This window comes from Pogoniulus pusillus, chromosome 28 (genome assembly GCF_015220805.1).
Source record: "Pogoniulus pusillus isolate bPogPus1 chromosome 28, bPogPus1.pri, whole genome shotgun sequence".
Classification (NCBI taxonomy): Eukaryota; Metazoa; Chordata; class Aves; order Piciformes; family Lybiidae; genus Pogoniulus; species Pogoniulus pusillus.
The window spans coordinates 8,731,852-8,746,163 of NC_087291.1; positions in this window are offsets into that span (position 1 = coordinate 8,731,852).

Consider the following 14,312-nt stretch of genomic DNA (forward strand, 5'->3'; position numbering starts at 1 on the left):
CTGCCGGCTTAGCCCCGCGGGGACCTGTCCCCACGTCCCCTCCAGGACCGCTGCCCACCTGTCCGCGGGCACCGCCCGTGACGTCATGGAAACACCCCCGCCCAGGGCCGGGGAAAGCGGGCGGGAACCACACCTCCTCCGCGCGCCGGGAGGAAGTGAGCAGGCGCGGCCCGTTGGTCAGAGCCGCTGCCAATCGAGCGTGGCGGTCCCGCCCCCACTGCCTCTCCTTGGACGTTCCCCAGGAGCTGGGGAGAGCAGAGGTGTTGCTCTGTTCCTCCCTGCCGGCTCTGGGGCGCGTAGAGCGGCTCTTTATGGTTGCGGTTGTCGCTCTCCACCAACTCCTTCTTCCCCGCTTCTTCCTGGCTGTGGGGCGCTGTTGCCCGAGGGCCATGGCGGGGGCGCCCGGAGGGCGGTAGCTTGGCCGGCGGCAGGTAAGAAACTCAGCTGGATGTGCGGGCAGCGCTGAGACTGTGAGGCTGCTTTCTCGCTGCGCCTTAGGGACAGGGCAGCGCGGGGCTGGGGGGTGAGTGGCGGAGCGTAGCCCGGGGGCAGGCGCTGTTTGTGGCCCCCTAGCTGAAGCGCATCGGTGTGTGCCGGTGTTCCGCGGGGCGGTTCGCGGAGGTGACGGTCTTCAGCGAAAGCAGCACACGAGAAAAGTGGCTTTTGGACGTACAAAAAGCGCCCTTCTCGCACGGCTGACAGCAGCAGCCTCCAGGGCTGGTAGTTGGGGCGCGAGTGGGTGACTGCTGCCAGTGGAGCGCCTTAGCCCCGTCACCTCCTGGCTGCCTCGCCGACCTCCTGTCTCCTCATGCGGCACTCGCAGTTCCCCGGCCGTGCTGTCACAAACCCGCGCGGCTTTCCCGAGCGACAGCCAACTTAGAACACCTCCTGCCGCTCCCGGGGGGTGCTACTGAGGGCTGCTTGGCATTTATTGAACCGGCAGCTGCTTCCCAAACGCCTCCTGAGCGGAGCGGTAGCTTTCCCAGGAGGGCATGAGCAGAGACAGGTCTCCCCGTGCTGGCTCCTCTGGGCAGTCGAGCTGGCAGCATGCGGGTTCTGAAACGTAACTTGGGAAGTCCTGGGCGTGTTTGCAGAGCTGCCGCTCTTCTCTCTGATTCTCTGTACTCGTGGGAAGAAGGGAAAAAAGAAAAAGGCAGTCTCTTTTGTGTTTTGCTTTCTTTTTTTCTTCTTCTTTTTGCCGACGTCAAGAAAATAGGGTAATTAAGTCCAGCCACTTCAGTTTCCAGGTTGATTTAGTTTCCATTTAAGAACAAAGTAGGCAATATGAGCATTTAAATACTCCATTACTTGAAAACTATTTGTTACAGTTCACCGCCAATGAAGTGCTCTTCGCTGACACTTGCTCGTTTATTTTTAGTAAGAGGATACCTGGAATGGTTAGAGAAAAGGGTATTTAATAAATTCACTTCTTGATTGTAAGGTAATTTATCCTAGGCCTCTAATGACAGTAAATAGTCTTGTTCTTGCTCAGCTTTCTTGAGAAGCAACTCGGTGAACAGTTGGTTGTTGCTTCATTCTGTGACTTTCATCAATTAATCATGGCATTTAGAATGTCTCGCTCAATTTCAGCAGAGCTTCTAAGTCCAGTTTGGGTATTTAAATGTTTTCATGCCTATTTTCAGTAACTCCGTGGGTAACGGTAGTTTTAATTTCCACAAGCTTTGTTTTTTATTGTTGGAAATTAAAAAAAAAGAACAAACCAACAAAAAAACACCCTAGTTTTTACTCCTCATGGATTAAGCTAAATATTTTCTGTTGTGGTGCCTAGTTCGTTTACAAAGCTATAACATTCATAATACTATAATATAAAGAAAAATCTTTGCTCTGATATCCCCTTCCCCAGGCACTGCGTTAGGTCCATTTATGTCCTTTCTTATCATTTCATACAGCATGCAACCCCCAGAGGATTTGCATGCAGGAAAGCTGGGAGGGAAGTTTTAGGAATTGGAGATGCTGTCTGTGTATGTGCTAGTTTGAGCCTAGATGGAATGTTTTGGGGAGAATTAGATTATAGGCTGTGAAAGGGAAACAATGGTGATGTCTATTTCACTCATAGGCTTGCTGAGATGTATAAGAACAAAAACACAAACATAGATAAGAGTCTCTCTCTGGGGCTGCATGAACTTCTCTCTCCCTGACGTGATGCCTGACTAATCCTGCTTCCTAACCCCCCTACCTGACTTTTGAGCACAAGACAAAGTCTGGGGTAAGGTAGAGGGGTGGGGAGAAGGTGGTTGGGTGGTTAGGAGCCCCTCCTGGGGACTCAGGTTTCTGGGAGGGCTGTTGTGTTTCTGTATTACTTTTCAACTTGTATATTTCTGCCTATAGCTCTATATATTGTAAATACCTGCTTGTATATTGTGCTAAGCTGTAAATATAAAGCTTCATTCAATTTCCAGAGCCACTGAGCCTAGTCTGGGTGATTTTCTTAAGTGTGTGTGTGAGGGGGGGAAGGTAGCACCCTAACCATCACAATGTATGTGCACTGAACACTTGTGGTTGAGCTGAAATTACTAGCAAGTTCACCAGGGACAGGAAATTATGGTGACACTCAAGCTGAGGTCTGCTTATTTCAACACTGTATGTGTCACTAGCTCAATCACTTTTGCAAATCATCAATACTGCATTTTATACACCCTTACTTGGTTGGTTTGGTAGCTGTGCCTGTGCTGTTGTGCAGGGCTAGGTCTAGTTTGAATGGCGTCTAGTATATGCATGTGCATCTAACAAGCTTTCCTTCATTTGTTGCATGCTGTGTGGATAGTAGAATGCAGTACAGCACTAGTCTGGCAGTCTGGGAATCTTGTGTTTTCTCACTGCAAAACAGTTGCTACAAACATTGCTCTTAGCAACTTAGAATGAATTAGGTTTTCAATAGGAAGGCTTTTCTCATTTTGTAGCTAATATATTTTATGCTTAAATTTGATTTGGGCTACTATGCGTTAAAAAAAGTATTAATATGGGACCGTGTAGTTCTGTGGTTCTTTTATATGTCAGAAGCAGCACAGTGTTTATACCAGCATATTTTGAGCTCATTGAAGTTGGTTGAAATTTCTTTGTTGGTTTCAATTATGTTAAGATTTGACTTGCCAAAGGCAAAAAGTTTCACTGCTAAAGGCTAAGTGATACTGTGATACATCTCTACTAAGGAACCTGAATAACCTTCTAGGAGAATCTAATTGCCTTTTCCTGTATCAAGTTTCCAATAATAGGATGCAGATACTGTGAGATCCAACAAACAGCTCTTCACACTGGGATTGATGTTATCAAATGTTTCCAGCTCTGCTCTTTTGAGGTGCTGCATTTTCATGTCTGTCTTCTGGATTTGTGGTTGTGTTCGAGCAGTATACTCTGGGGAGCAAACATTGGTTTTAGTCTTCTACAGTTGTCACTTGTGATACAAGTATGTAAACTTTTGGTTATTGTGCATCAAAACACACATTTCTTTGCTGCAGTTTTTCATTCATCTGAAGGACAAGGATGTTTTGTGTATGTAATGTTCTGTCCTCTTGTACATACTTGTCCTTATTCTGCTAACATAAGATAGAGCTTCTCAATTTTAATTACTGACTATCATAGAGTGGAGTTTGATGTCTGCCTTCCGGGCTGAGTGATGTGGGTGTTGATGCTAATAAATTTGAAGTTGGAAACATAATAGCTAAGAAAAGCACAGCTGTGGGTCTGATCCTGGGAGGCAGGATATCTGTAACTTCTCCATTCAATCTGTTGTAGCCAGTTGCTCATGCAAAGTTCTTGAATCTGCTTGTGAGTTTCACTTAGTGCACATGTTCAGAAATAGCAGATTATATGTGAAGCTATGTGAGGTAACACTGTTGGAGTAGCGTGTTTGAAATGGTTCAGTTGAAACAACAGAAAATAAAAGCTGAGGGCAGTCTCGGGGGAGGAGGAAGAAAACAGAGAACTTGCATGAATGTGCTCGCCTGTATTCAGACTTCCCAGCTGAGGTAATTGTTAAATGCTCAGAGTTTGTGTTGGTTTGGGTTTTTTGTTTGTTTGTTCATTTATATGAATTCAGTGTCAGTTCTGGTACCTGCCTTCTTAGTGAACTCACCAAGAAGTGCTAGCTGAGCCAGAGAAACGCACTTGGTCAGGTCAGCCTTACATCAGCGCAGCTCAGCCTCTACCATCTCGCCTGCCTGGAGTGCCAGAACAACACTGACTCAGTGCAAGCTCCTTAGGATAGGAATCACGTGTTGGCGTGTGGCTCTGAGCACAGCAGTCCTTAATCCTATTTCAGTGTCTGGGCATTCCATGATGCCAACCACAAAATTAAAGAAAAAGAGTTGAGCTGCTTTTGATGTGGAAGGGGCTAAGCGCTTTTTATCACGTCTGTCTGCTGTTGATGCATATTCTCGGTATGGAGGCTATTCTAGACAGGGAATGTGACTATTTCTCTATGGAAAATAAATACTGATAAGCATGATTTGACAGGAATCCCTGCTATGTGCAACCGGAGGGAGGAATAAGAGTGAGAACTGACTTTCACTGACCTCTAAGCCTTAATCTGAAGTAGTGCATTGAGAACCCCAATGAGTTTCTAGCTCATGGATCTCTGAATGTACTAATTGTCTATCTCGCACTAAGACAGCTTGACATAAAGATAGTGTCTGCCTCATAGCATCTGTTGAGTCACAGAAAGAAGGCTGCAGATATAATTCTTTGACTCTGTATTGCTTGCTTGTTTGTTTTTTAACGATTTAGACTGAGTTTGTAAAATCCTGCTCTTGAAATTAATAGCATGTTAGCCAGGCTCTGTATTCCTTGTCTCACCAAGAGATGTGTGTATATATCCATTTCTGGATTTCTCACTTTCAGATCCAGTTGTTAAATTACAAATACTTGAACTAAAAGAAAATCCCTCTTCAGTTTTTTAAGTTGTAGGGTTTTGATGGCTGAGTAATACTTAGGTTGTGCAAACACAGCCGCTGCCATGTCAACACTTAATTGTTTCCTTATGAATGTTTTCTTTGGCACTTATGTTAACATGGGCATGCAAACAAATCTGCCTTTCTTCTGCCTTCCCAGTCAACGCATGACATGGGAATTAAGGAGATTTTGATTCATCTTGCCATAATAGCAACTTTTAAAGTGATAGTTTCAGGTTCTATCTGCATGTTGGTTGAACTGAAAACTAAAAAAACATCGCAGCAAAAAGTAGGGTAATATGTGGTGCTGCAGCTGTTACTTGCCACACTTGTAATTAACTGCTGTTCTTAGAATGAAGACAGTAACCATAAAAAATAGTACAGATGAGAAACTAATCCTTATTTGTACCAATGATTACAGCTCTTCTGTCTTTACTGAAATCCAACAGATATCATTACAATAATAACTTCTGTCTCCATTAAACCTGAAGCATTGGGCTTTCTGGCCATTTGGTGTTATTGTCAGATGAATGTTTTCAGGGTGAAAGTCTGAAATGTTTCTCTGAGTGCATTTGTTCTATTCCTTCATCTTAATTTTAGCTATATCTCTTATTACTGCTGCTGACGATAGTACAGAACAGAGTATTATCACAACTGCTGTCTTGTGTCTATTGTGGCAATTAATTGGGGCTCTTTTGGGTCACTCATCTTTGATCTGATACCACTTTTCCTTGTGATTCTGGAGACTCTTCCTAGTTGCAGAATATGCATCGTTGCTGTTACAATTTTACAACTCCGTTTTCATGCAGTTGCTGCTGAAAATGAATGAAGCTCCTGTAGCTAATGAATCTGGCCAAAAACAACTGTGTGGGTATGCTCCGTTTGCTTTACACGTTTACTACTTCCTGCCCAGAGAGTAGCTGAAACCACAGAAGAGACTATTTCTGAACAGCTTGTCAATCACCAACAGAGCTGTGTCTGCCAGGAGACTTTATCCTTCTCAGTGCACAAGGCCATCTGCGTCTCTGTTAATTCTGCTTGTTACAGAAGGTTAAGCTTTGCCCTTCAAGTTTTCACATGAGCAGAGAAGAATATAGGTCTCTGGGACTGCTTTCTTCCATCTCACTCATGTTATAAAAAAAACGTTGCAGTGTCTCCCTCTTTTCCAAGACAATTGCTTTTTCATTGTGCCTAGGAAAATGGCCCAGAGGAGCATTAGTTTCTTTCATGCTCTTGGCTCCTCGAGTGAAATGTACAATTCTTATTTTTTTACAGAGCTTTTGTTGTCCTGTTTTCAATTCATGGATGGCTTTGAAAGCAACTTTGATACATTTTATTGTCAAAAGGCTTCTGCCACTGCCTCGGGCTGTGAGACTTAATAGCAGTGTCTCCTCTGGACGCGATGCAGAACGTGTCTTGTTCATTCTGGCACCTAGGACTTCGCTGGCTGCAGGTGTATCACTAGAAGTTTAATAGTCTTTTAACTGTGATCTGAAGGAGAGTTTATGGGTCTCTTCTTTCTTTCTATATCCCCTGCTTGTGACAAATGAGTGCTAAGAGCAGCTAGACAAAGTTTTGACAACAAATTGTGCATATAAGTGCAACTTGCAGTGCAGAGGGGGAGGAGCAAGGAAGTTTCACTATGAATGTGATTTAGTCGCTGATGATCTTGTGTACCTTAAAAAAAGAAACTGTGTCTGTTAATCCTCTGTGGTACTGCCTGAGCACTTTAATGAAGAGTAAATTGTCAGTAGCAATGGGGATCCTGAAGATAAGGTAGTGGTTGCTGCTTGCTGACTCCAAAAGATGTGGATTACAGTCTTTGCTAGTTTAAGATGACTCTAGGAATTTGTACTGGCATTTTCAGGTTCATTTCCTGGAGCTGCTTGGTCTAAGTAGACAGGCTGGTTCTTGCTGAGAGATACCCTTCTATGATTTGATAACTGTGGGGTTCCCTCCCACAGCTGGGTGTATTTGTATCTGTGTAGCTCAGTGGTACATGATCTCTCAGTTCTTGGGAACTATGCAGCCATTTAGGCAGAGGATGTTTTACAGACTTGCTAAGTGTTTGGGTTTTTTGGTTGGTTGGTTTGTTTCGGGGTTGTTTTTTTTTGTTGTTGTTTGGTTGGGTTCTTTTGCTAGGTAGGCCACATAGCATGCATTAGGCTGTTTGGAGCTGGCATTACTGCTAAAAGATTGCAGGTCTTTGCTTTTGAAATAAGTGGTAGTTAAACAAAAGCAAATAATAAGCAAAAGGTTTTGTTAAATCTATGGCTGAACATAAGATTTCTTTCTAACTTTTTTTAACTAGTAAGAGTGATTCATAAGGCTTTGTGGTCTAGCCTGGTTTGGTATGTCCTGGAAACTTCTCAGAACTGCATCTTGCTGCTAAATAGGTTTAGGTGAATCATTGAGGACAGCCCTGCTTAATTTCCTTAAAAGATAACATTTTCATAATGGTTTTGTCAGTTATTAAGGTATGTAACAGGACAAGAGGCAGTGAAACACAAGAGATTCCTTCTGAACATCAGGAAGTTTGGGTTTTTTTCAGTGTGATGGAATGCTAGCACAGATTGCCAGACAGTGTTGTGTAGTTTCCCTTCTGGGATGTATTCAGAAGTTCTCTCTGTGTGCTGTCCTGCACAACTGTTTCCAGGTGGCCTTCCTTGAGCAGGAGGGGTGTATTGGACACTGGCAGAAATCTTTTCCAATCTCAGCCATGCTATGGTAATCCTGCTGAAGTTTAGCCTGGTATGACCCTGCACTTCAAACTCTGTCAGGTCATAGAATGGATTGGGTCAGAAGGGATCTTAAAGAACGTGTAGTTCTGCACACTCTGGCCTGCACCCCTCTGTGCCTGGCTATGCACTGAGCAGCCTGTTCCAGTGCCTTAACACCCTCACAGTAAAGAAATTCTATCTCCTATCTAATCTAAATCTCCTTTCCTTTGACTTAAAACCATTACCCCTCATCCTATTGCTCCATTCTCTGATAAAAAGTCCCTTTCCATCTTTCCTCTAGCCCTCTTAGATACTGAAAGGTCTCCCTGAAGCTTTCCTCTCTCTGGGCTGAACAACTCCAGTTTTCTCAGCCTGTCCTCACAGGGGAGGTGTGGTAGCCTCCAATCATCTTTGTGACGTTCCACTGGACCTGCTCTTGCACATCCATGTCTATCTTACGTGGGGACCCCAAAGTACTGTGATGGTTTGGGAGTTACACCCCCACACCCCCCTTAAGAAAATCACCCAGACTAGACTCAGCTGAGCTGGAAATTAGAATGAAGCTATTGTATTTACAGCTTAGCACAACATACAAGCAGATATTTACAATCTATACAGCTATAGACAGAAATATACAAGTTTTAAAAGTAATACAGAAACACAACACCCTTCTCAGAACCCAGAGTTCCCAGGAAGGGCTCCCAACCACCCTTCTACCTTCCTCCCACCCCTGTAACTTATCCCAGACTTTGCCTTATGTTCCAGGTGAGTTTGGAGAATTGGCCAGGGAGGTTAGAAAACAGAAAGATTAGTTAGACAGCAGGGTAGGGAGAAAAGTGCAGGCAGCCAGAGTCAGAGAACAATTCTGTTATCTATGTTTATGTTCTTGTTTTCATACATCTCAGCAAGTCTATGAGTGCAGTAGCCATTACCTTTGTTTCCTTTTCACAGCCTATAATCTAATTCTTCTCACCAGAATATTCCAGCTAGCTTCAAACAAGCACAAGTACTCTGGCTGTGGTCTCATGAAAGCAGAAATCTAGAATTGATTTTGGGAAAGCCAGCCGGAGTCTGTTCTTTTTCAATCCTGTGTGGGCTTTAACTGAGTCAATAAGCAACAGTGTGGTTGGGGTACAGGGCATCTTTCAGACAGCAGGGTGCAACCACTGTTGGAATAGGCTTTTTATAGATAATTGGAGATGTCTGTCTGACAGAATTTGACTTCTAGGAACAGAAGAGAGCTTGAACTAATGGAGTTTGCAAATCTGCTGATACAAAGGTTGAATAATAAGCAATTGGTATGTGAAAAGAGGAGAATCTGGGCTAAATCTAGTCCTGTTATTGAGCCACATTGGTAAAGAAGAGTGTTTTTCTTGTTTCTTGGAACAATAAATGGAAAAGAACTAATGTGTGCTGGTCTACAGGACTTGTCATGTTTTGGCAAAAGCTACTTTTGTAAAGAATTCAGTAGGTGTACCCTTACTAGCATTAACATATTTCTAGAATAAAAGGATTCAGAGCTGAGATGTGTCACAGACCTTCATTTGCCTACCATTGTGATATCTGTACCACTGCTAGGCTGAGTGAGTACCCAGCTGGGTTTAGACTCCTGGGCTAGATATGAAGGGTTACTTCACCATGTTATTCTCAAACTTCCATCAAAAAATCTGATCCTTAGGGAAATGAAACCTAAAATTTGTGAGTTGAGCAAAATATTGGGAGAAAATATGATCTGTTTTTCCATAACTGCATGGTACTGGTGTTTTACTTAGTGACCTAGCTAGGAAGTCACAAATCTATGTTCTTGCCCAACTGCTGCAACTGCTGAAATTCAGGAAGTAGCAAAAAATGAATGGGTTTTCTGTTTTGTATTTGTGCTAGTTTGAGCCTAGCTGAGATATTTTGGTGAGAAGAATTGGAGTGTAGGCTGTGAAAAGGAAACAGTGGTGATGTCTACTTCACTCATAGGCTTGCTGAGATGTATAAGAACAAGAACACAAACATAGATAACAGAGTCTCTCTCTGGGGCTGCATGAATTTCTCTCTCTAGTCAGGCAGCAAGTTAGGTTAATCTGTCTGCTTCCTAACCCCCCTGGTCGACCCTCCAAACTACCTTAAACATAAGGCAAAGTCTGGGGTAAGGTAGAGGGATGGGGAGAAGGTGGAAGGGTGGTTTGGAGCCCCTCCTGAGGACTCTAGTTTCTGGGAAGGGTGTTGTGTTTCTGTATTCCTGTTTAACCTGTATATTTCTGTATATATTGTAACTGTCTGCTTGTATATTGTGCTAAACCTTCATTCAATTTCCAGATCGACTGAGCCTAGTCTGGGTGATTTTTTTTCTTAAGTGTGGGAGAGTGGGTAACACCCAAACCACTGCAGTATTTTTGAGTGTTTTGGATTTTTTCTCTTTTTTTTTAAAATTTTTTTTAAGTGATACACTGAATTCACTTGCAGAGTTGTTAGTCTTTCAAATCTCCAATCTCATCTGTAAGGCATAAATCCAGAAGCATTCAATATTATGGTAACCTTATAAAACTTGTAAAACTAAAGTTCACTTACTGAATATCTCTCAGTGCTTAGAGATTGTCAAATTTCTAAGAAAGGAGAAGTCACTGAAGCAGGGAACTGCTCTTGTGAATAGATAAAATTCTTGCCTTTTAGCTGAGGTTGCTTATTTTGTTGAAACAAGCTTTTTAACATCCTGTTTCTTAGAATAAGGATAAAAATGCACTGCTGAAATAATGTTGCCTCATTGAAATTATGGAATAAATATAGAAATTCCTTTCAGATTTAGAGATAAGACGTTAGAATTTTCCACAGGATAGCTGAATCATAGGCTTTTCTTCCCCATGTGCATGCACACACACTTCATTTCACAGCCTGCTTTCCTATGAATAATACTGTATTGTACTGTACTCTGAAGTTCAGCAGGATCAAAGCTTCTGCTTGAAGATCAACAGCAGAGCTATTGCCAGAATGTCACTTTGGTAGATGAGGCTTATTGTTTGCTTGCTTGTTGTTTGGGTTTTAAAAGTAAAAGGGGAACTTAAAAAATCACAGGCTTTGAGGTGGAGCATTTTAGGAAGGTGACTGGCAAAACTAATGATTGTTTTTCTGGCCCTTTATTGCAGCAACACTTAAGTATACAAGGTCACTTTCTTCTGTCTTGTCCTATACATGCAATTGCTGGTGTACTGAAGATCCCTTACTGGTGATAATCTTACATTTTTATAAGGTCAAATTCCAAGTTAACAGGACACCACTGAGTATTTTAAAATGTATACACAGTCATTGTTGTTGTCAGGCAGGCTTTAATAATCTGCTTTTAGTCTCAGGCGATTAAGGTGAGCATGGAAAGATGCAAGTTTCCATTTGATTCCTAGTTGTATTGCCAGCCATCTCTTTAAACAAGCAACTTCCTTGACTTTGTCACAATTCAGTGGTAGAACAGTGGCTCTATCTTAGTGTCATCAAGTGACTGAGTGTTCTTGCTTTGGGAAACATTTGTGGGGCTTGTCTGTGGTGGTGACTGCTTCCTGCTTGAAGAGACTTAGGAAATCTTGGTTTCTAAGGCAGGGCTCAGCATTTTAAAACATCCATGTTTGCCAAACTGGATGCCATTTCAGTCTTGATTAATCCAGACAAAATGACACTTCACACAGTATCACAGTATCACAGTATTGCTTGCCAAATGCTTGCATTATTTACCTTGAGTGTAATGCATGGCAAACAAACACACCCTCTGTTCACTGCAGGGTAAGAGCTCCTAGTTTTCTTGAACTACTAAATAGTAGTTCCATCTGCAGAGCTCTTTGGCAATATGATAGTCTTTCCTTACTGCTAGGGGAACTTTATTTTCTAAACTGAAAATAGTGTTTGTCTCCTGACTATCAGGAAGATGTATTGCCTCCCTCATTATGGCCTGTCTCCCAGCACTCTCATCTTGCAGAACTTGAATTCTTGAGGGATTTTCATTCCTAGTATCATTACTCAACAGTCCACAAGTGCATTGCCACTCAAGTAATTTTGCAATGGATTACTTGAGAGGAGCTATGGGCTGTGCATCTGTTGTGCATTACTTTATCAATAAAATCACATCATCAATAGTAGCCCAGCCTAATGTGCTCACTGCTGAGAGAAAGGGTGATACTGGTTAAGGGGACTAGGAATGAAGAGCTTGAAGCCAGATTTTATATTTTAGTGTACATAACTTTAATTCTGACTTCTTATTCTGATTGGCCAAAGTACTTCTTTTTTACTTCCTCATGGTTCTTTTTGGCCCTTGAAAGTAATGAGGATGCTCTGAGTAAGTGCAGGTGAGTCACGTTAGAAAATCTTGCCAGGTCTGTGAAAGCCACTGAAACATTTGCACAGAAGAATGTTTTGTGGGATATAGGAGGAGTGCAAACAAAATACCCAAGGCATGGATTGGCCAAACTTGTGTTTGAATTGGCTCTGTTGAAGAAGGGAGTGTAAGAAAACTATACTGAGACTCTGAGATGCTTGCTTCTGTGTATTTGAGTCCCAGAACTGCAGTCATCGTTTTTGGAAGGGCATGGGTGTGCAAAGTGTTTACATGAAGTACAAAGGAAATTATTTGATACGTAGCTTCCACTGTAACAATTCTAACAACGCAATGTATGTCTGGTAGCCTAAACATAGATTCTAAAAGGTACAGTTTCCTTGATGGACCACTTTTAATAGTCCTAAAAAAGTAGCCTTTGTTCACAAAAGGAATGTATGTAAGTGAAGATTAAGTAATGGATACCCTAAGTATTAAAGGCAAGGTCAATTTGCATGCCAGGTTAAATTGGTAGTAGTAACATGGGAATCTAAAGATGTAGTTGCTCAAAGTGGCTGTACTTAAGTACTGAAAGAGTTCCTGGATATTTCTATTTGTTACTTGTCACAATCAATACCTTTGTACATCCCCTTTTGTAAAGTGACCAAGCATCATTTTAAAATAGAGCTTTGTCCCCAGCTGTCCCATTTTAGAAAATCATGGCAAAATGTCCCTGCTTTGACTAAAACCATAATCCAGATTTCTAAATGTATCCATGTCCAGTTTGTACACCTGTGTTTAGAAGAACATCTCCATTCCCTCTGGGCATTTGCAAACTGCTTAAAGTTTCTGTCCTGCTTTTGTGAGAGATGCTCTCCCTTTTCCCTAGTCTGAGAGACTTGCATTTAGACATGAAGAGGTGCAGAGAACCTTGTGATGTGGCTGACTTTCTCTGCCTGTGGTATTCATTTAAGGACAATATTCTACTGCCAATCTCCCTTGCATAAGATTATGTTGATATCAGGGGGTGTCTTGGGTGTGCTTTTGCTTCCTGGCCATATTAGACACTGGCATTGCCTTGCACAGTGTCTTTTTAAAATAGTCCTCTATATGTCTCTGGAGGAAATGTCTTACTTTGCCAAGGGTAGCTGCTTTTCTCTTTTCAGACCATCATCAAATTGGTAATGGAGTGAATGTGTAGTCAGCCCCCATATCTTCCTCTCCTTGTCTATTTCAGTTACCATAGGAGAACTTCTGCTTATCTTGTTCCTTGGATCTTGCCTTTAGGACTGGTGAACTGTATTCCCTGTCATTGCTTCAATTGATGTGGTTCCTCTCACCTTGTTTGCTAGTCATTAACTGCATCAGAGGTGCAGTGGTTTTCAATTAGACTCCTCAACTCCTTTGTCATGAGTAGAACTATTAAATAATACTAGACCCAAGATATTTTTGTGTCCAGCCTAGTATTTTTATTTTTAGGCTTTTGGATTTCCTTCGGACTCTGAATTAATCTGAAATCTTGCATGTTACTGATTGTACTGTGGCTGATCCCTTTTGCTGTTTTTTCTTTTCTCACTTCCAACTCGGAAGGCAGGTGTTCTGTTTGCTCTTTTGCCATCACAGAATGTCTTCCAATGTGCTTTTCCCCATCTTCAAAATATAATATTTTTTAAAATGCTTATATTGGCTGTAGGCACAATTAACTAGAGAATGCATGGAAGTTTAATTGCAGCTGTACTTAATCTACTTATTCTTGCAGGAACCTGTAGCAGCAGCATCTGTTTTCCTCAGCCTGTGCTTGGGAAGCTGTTACTTTTGATTCCATGCTGGGTGTGATATTTTCCAGGCCTGTTTCATACTAAAGAAACAAAGACAGGATGTCAACTAAGAAATTTTCACTGTCAGGTTATTTATTCACTTAGTTTTGATATGTTGTTGAAAAAAAACCCACACACAACATTTTTAAGACCTTTTGAATCAGTTTTTTGAAAGCTTTAACTTTATTAATGTAATCTAATATACAGGATATATCTTCTTCTTTAATCAACTCATTCCCTGCATTTCTAGGGGGAATGGGGAAGCTATTTATCTAGTTAGGCCTGTTTCATCTTGCAAAGTCTGCTGCACACTGCATCCCATGAGATATTTCCAGATTTGTTTCTGCACATCTAATGATGCAGCAGTTCAGCATTATCAGTTTAGAGTCTGAATTCTTTGCTCTGCTTAACTACTTAAACTAGCTCTTTTTGCTTATTACTCACTTGAATCAGAGAGATTAATCGCCTGCAATGCTGACTTCACTGTGGTATTTTTTGTTCTAATAACAAAATCTGTACTGAGGCTGCTTTCTTGGAATCAAGTGCAGACTCAGCACTCTGTCTTTATTAAAGTGGGAATTTTTTT